At 46.3% G+C, this 5,731-nt stretch overlaps 1 pseudogene; it reads left to right on the top strand.

The window, feature by feature from the left end:
• Positions 1 to 1,710: 1,710 nt before the first annotated feature.
• Positions 1,711 to 5,731, top strand: LOC136503643 (uncharacterized; annotated as a pseudogene).

Below are 5,731 nucleotides of genomic sequence, written 5' to 3'. Positions count from 1 at the left end.
TGTCAAAATTACCATTAGTCGAATTGCATGTGTTCTAAAGACGGAGCTTATAGTGGTGCTATCATGACCTATAGTATTTTCTGTATGAATATAAAGAAACTCATATAATGGTGCTATCAGGATCTACCGTGTTTTTGAGCTACATTGTGGGAACAGAACAAAATATGGCGCCTAGTCCTAAATGGGATTTGTATTTATAGATGAAAAAAATGATTAGACCAAAACATCTATCATTATAAACAAATTTTAGAAGTAACCATCATATAATATTTGTTTTGGACTGCAGCTTGGTGATTTTAACATTCTCTCGGCAAATTTTCTTCCAAAGTGAACCTGCCTTATTTTTATAGTCACAGCAACGCCTCTCTAATATTGTCACTGAATCGATGTGATGATTTGCTAATGTTCTCTCTGTTTCCTTGTGAACAGGGCAGACAAATGTGTTTTGGCCTCGTCTGGGTTCCAAGGTGATATCAAAGCTTTGCAGAAGGCTCTGGCTACTAAGGAACAAGTCACTAAGGCTGTTGATTCCTTGAGCTGTTGAACTGGTTGTGAGACCTCCGTTAAGGTTATTGTGTTTTTGCGGTTGACCACATCAACCTTATTATATTGCAATAACGTGATATTCAGATGAATTATATGTTGAGTGTTGACCATGCCATGTGTGCCATTTTTCTCTTAAATTTTAAAACTGAGAGGTCGTGTATCCTAAGAAAGAAAACTCTGTGCTTGAACTTTCCCTAAGAAAAGGCCCACCAGTTCCTAAGAATGGTGCATACGCGGCATACCCTGCGGCTCCGCCACTGTTGCCACGGCTAAGCTTAGTCAAGTCATCAGGTGTAACGAGCCACACTTCTTGTGGCGGAGAATTTGGACTCCACAAAAGTGAAGTGTAACGCGCCACACTTCTTGTGACGAAAACTTTGGACTCCACAATAGCGAAGTTGTGGCTATAAAATAAATCTACAGCATATGAGAAGGTGCTAAGAAAACATGACAGCTGAAGTGGTCAAACAGTTTAAAGAATCAAAGACTAAAGATTGCTCGGCGAGTTTGCCCATGAGCCCATGAACCAAACAAAGTCCATTTAGGGGCTGCAAAACTCTTATCCAATTATTTTGCTTGTAGAAAACGAAGAGAGAACATCCAACCGTTCAACCCAAATGTTAAATGACTACTAGAATTGCTCAAAAAGAGTTGACCACTGCTCCATCCAATCCAAATTAAAGATATGAAGGCACACCGAATCGGCGGCCTTCTAGGGTGTCCACGTATGCACTTTTTATTTAGTGCGTTTGATAGAGATTCCACGGCTCAGATGAGATAGCTGAAGCAACTGCACCCATTAAATAAAGTACGGCTTCCTGCTGACTGTACGTGACACGCAAATGGACGGTGACGCCTAGCAGAGGACAGGAGATTCTCGACATGCATAGTCGGTGCCTAACTCGTGGTGGTCGGTACGCATCCTCGCATGCCGCTGGGGCCTTGCTTGCATGCATGCAAAAGCTGCCGACCCACGCATGCGAGTACTCGAGTGCATGCTGCTGTGGGGCCTCGCTTGCATTGATGCATGCATGAGCTATCTGTTGTCCGGCACCGCGCCACGTAGCTCTGCGGCAAAACCACAGACGACGCATCGCACAGCAGGCTTCTGGTTCATCGTCGGCCATCCGTGTCGCCCGCGCTTCGTCAACCAACCCCTGATAGATGGTCCCGCCGAATGTCCCACCACCCTGCCAGTTGTCCGGCACCGCGGCTTCCTCGCCCCGTTCACACACCCTCCCTCCTCAGAAAACGGTGCATGGCCGTGATGCCTCCCGCTTACACGCGGGGTCAGCCTCCCGTTGCGTCAGTGGTAGCCCACCAGTCGCTGACACTGATCTACCTCCTATACCGGTCGAGCCCGCCGCGCCTGCATCGAACGCGCAAAAGCCTGGCCTCGCCTGGAGCGCTCCCACTAACCCCACGACGCCTATAGCAGAGAGACACCCCTTCCCATCCCCACCCAAAACCCCAGTTCCCCCAAACCCCGCCGCCCCGAATCCCGTTCCGATCCCGAATGGCTGCAGCCGCATCCGGCAGCGCGCCGCCGCCGGCGCACGGAGGGGCCACGGCCGCCCCCACGGGAGCAAGAGCGGGTGCGGGCGCTCGCAGAGCACGGCCTCAAAGAGGCCCCGGCCGTCGTCGCGGTCCCCATCCGGGTCGCTCGACGGGCACCATTCCCCGCGCCCCGCGGTGGCCCTTTCCGCGCCGCTGCCTCCCGGCACCGACGTCGAGGTCCGCGTCGACGACGACGGGTTCCACGGGTCCTGGTTCGAGGCCAACGTCCTCGACTTCACACTGGCCCACAGGTACCGCCACCCGGCGCGGTACACCGTCAAGTACGCGCACCTCCTAGCCGGCGACGACGAAGGCGTGCTGGCTGTGCCCTTCGCGCCATCCCACATCCGCCCGCGCCCGCCGCCCCCGTCGCCCCCGCCGCGCTTCCAGACCCACTACATCATCGAGGCGTTCTAGTTCCAAAACGAGGGGTGGTGGTCGGGCATCGTCGTGTCCGCCCCTGACCCCGACCCCCCAGCCAGCTCTGGCTCCGGCTCCAGCGCCGCCGGGGTCACCCTTGTGTTCCCCATCACCCGCGAGGTCATTGAGTTCGCGCCCGACCCCGACGTAGTATGGTACAGTTGTTGACGTCGACCTGAAGGTCCCCCCAAGGCCACCTGGTTATGCTTTTGTTGAGGTAAGATTCATCTGGATGTGTTGAATAACATGGTCATCTTTTCCCCTCAAAAGATTATCGTGTTTTGGTTGATGACTTTGGTCATGAACAGCAAATTTAAGGTGCTTTGCTAATCTTGTAGTTTGAAGATCCTCGTGATGCTGAGGATGCAATTGCTGGGCGGGATGGATACAACTATGATGGACACCATCTAAGAGTAAGCTAATCAGTGCTCCGATAAGCTACATGATTGCTCTCTTTCTCTTCAATCTATTGATCCAATGCCTACTTCTGTGCTCTGGTGGAGGCTGCTCATGGGGGTAGAGGTAATACTTCCTCGTATGATCGTTCAAGTGGCTTTGGTGGTGGTGGTGGAGCGTGTCGTGGTTTGTCGAGACACTCAGAGTATCGTGGTATGGTTTCTATTCATGTTGAACACCAGTGATTGCTCTTCTCTTGTCTGTCTGCAGCCTTTAGCTTGAATCATGGCAACAGTTCTTGTCACCGGACTGCCTTCTTCCGCATCATGGCAGGATTTAAAGGTCTGAGGCAAAACTTTTTCCCTCGTGTTCTTCCATAAGACTGTATCGCTGCTTCGTGATTTTGTGTTTTTTATAAATTCATAAATAGATGGGATTACCGAGAACAGAAAATTTCACTTACTTTATTGTTTTTATGGCTTCATTCCCAGGATCATATGCGGAAGTTTGGTGATGTTTGTTTCTTTGAAGTCTATCGCGAAGGCGGTGGTAAGTAGCATTTTGGTTAAAGCTGCTGCCTTTATTACAGTTTGGAAATGGTCAACAGAAATATTTAGAAGCAGAGGTGCACAAATATTTTTGGGGTGCATTTCTTTTTCAAAAGCAATAAGGTTTGATCTTTCTGCCCCTTTGGTGTCATCGTCGTGACAAAACTAGTGGCACGTATCCTGTTACATACTGGGGATCCATATATGGCTATACCAGTTGCCCTGTGTTCCATTTTATTTTCTCTTTGTATTTTCATTTCTCAGAACGGGAAACTATTAGCTCTTGATATTTTGAAATACTGATTGATAAAATACTAACTGTTTAGTTGAAGGTAATTTAGGAACGGTTGAAAAATGCTTGGGGTTGCAAGGATGCTACTGCCACAAGAAAGTTCAAGCTTGCTTGGGTACACAATAACCCAATGTACTACAACAACAATTTTAGCATGCTAGCACCGCTTGAATGGATCAAATGTATTGGGACAATAACTAGAGCTCATAGCCATTATTTAAGTAATGTGCTTGCCATACTTAATCCCTATGATTCAAGTAGCTTGAGAACTGAATGGTTGATGATATTGCGTTCGAAATTTGCAAATGGGCTCATTTTGTTGGTGAAACTGTAGGCTGGCCACAATTTATGGGGACATTCATCACACATCCTATATTCTCAGTCCCCATAAAAGACATCGTTTCATCAATAATCTCTCTCCCCTTGAACTGGAATACGGACACGTCCATTTTGATGACATCTTATAAAGTTTTAGAAAGAGCGCCTACTTAGCCTTCCCGTATCTGGTGTGTCCAAAAAAAGTACTCATCGTTGCTATTTATTCTAGGATTTGGGCGCATATAAATGCCCCATAACATGATTACTAGCATCTCTTATTATTTATTGTGGAGGTTTATTTCATTCGGTTGCTTGGTTTCCAACCTTATCTTCTTCAAGGAATATGATGTAAAGCTATCTATGTTCTTAACACTTCTTTTCTTTTTCAGGTTCTTATCATATATTTCTATTTTGTTACAGGCACCATAGGAATTGTGGACTACACAGATTCTGATGATATGCAATCTGCTGTAAGTCCATGATACATTCCCTTCTGTCTTAGGGTGAATCATTTCATTCTATACCTTTTTTTCATGTATCTACTTTTGCCCTTCTACAATGCCTGATCTTTGATATGTATATCATGTGGAGGGATATATGTCATGGGTAACCTTGTTGATAGCTAATACTAACATGGAATATACTTTGCAGCAAACCACCCAGGACTCGCCGTCCAGCATCTAGATCCCGGTCGAGGTCTGTTTGTTCCCGTTCAAGGTCTGCATCAAAAGGACGTTCTTCGTCTAGGTAACAAGCACTGTTCCAGCCTTTGTGCTTTGAATCCTTATGTGTTGAGTTCTTTTCTACTGTTTTGCCAAAAGCGCAATATATATGCATTAGTGGAGTATCTGGCCAAATTACAAATATGCCTACCTCTGTATCGTAATTACCTATTGCCGACTTTGGGCCCTTTTTCCCCCAAAGATTGCTGCTGTCTTAGCCTAGAACAGTGGTTACCAGTCTTTACTGAAGTATCATCTTTGTTCTGTATCCTTCATTGGTCTGAATATTTGGTATCTAATCATTCTCTAATAACCAAGTCAGTTAAGCTCAGGTTAACATAGCTACACTCCCAGGCATGCATCAATGATGATGGCTTGCTGTACAGTCTGGTTTCTTTGGGGTTCCTTCTCAACTGCTCAGACTCTCAATGAACGATATGAATTGCTTGGTCTGTTCTGTTTTGTTTTTGAAGACTCAATTATCTCGCCCTTTTATCTGGGATTGTGCGGTCATCTGGGGATTGTGCATTAGGATATTGAGGATGGGATTTCCACGATTTGCTATAGCTCAGTTGGTTTTGTAAGGTGTGGTTATTAATTGAGAGCTTCTATGGAAAGCTAAAATCGTCCCATTATTTTACCTAGTGTCCTGTAACTGGGATTGTGCCTTTTGGAACCAAGTTGTTAAAGATGCGTTTTGAATATTGAATCAGTTGTTTCTGGAACGTTTTGCAGATCACCAGCAAGATCCAAATCTCCTAATGCTTCTGTAGGTTCCCTTCATCATTTTGGTAATATTTTTGTGATTTTTGTTGCTTAATTTTATATCTGCTAAAATGTCTATATAGCCCGCAAATGGTGAAGCAGCGAGCCCCAAGAAGCAGAGTCCAAGTAGGAGCCCATCTGGCTCGCACTCTCCTGATGTAAAATGA

The sequence above is a fragment of the Miscanthus floridulus genome, chromosome 14 (assembly GCF_019320115.1).
Source record: "Miscanthus floridulus cultivar M001 chromosome 14, ASM1932011v1, whole genome shotgun sequence".
Taxonomy (NCBI): Eukaryota; Viridiplantae; Streptophyta; class Magnoliopsida; order Poales; family Poaceae; genus Miscanthus; species Miscanthus floridulus.
The sequence above is the reverse complement of the archived record's forward strand: the minus strand, read 5'-3'. Positions and strand labels throughout refer to the sequence as shown.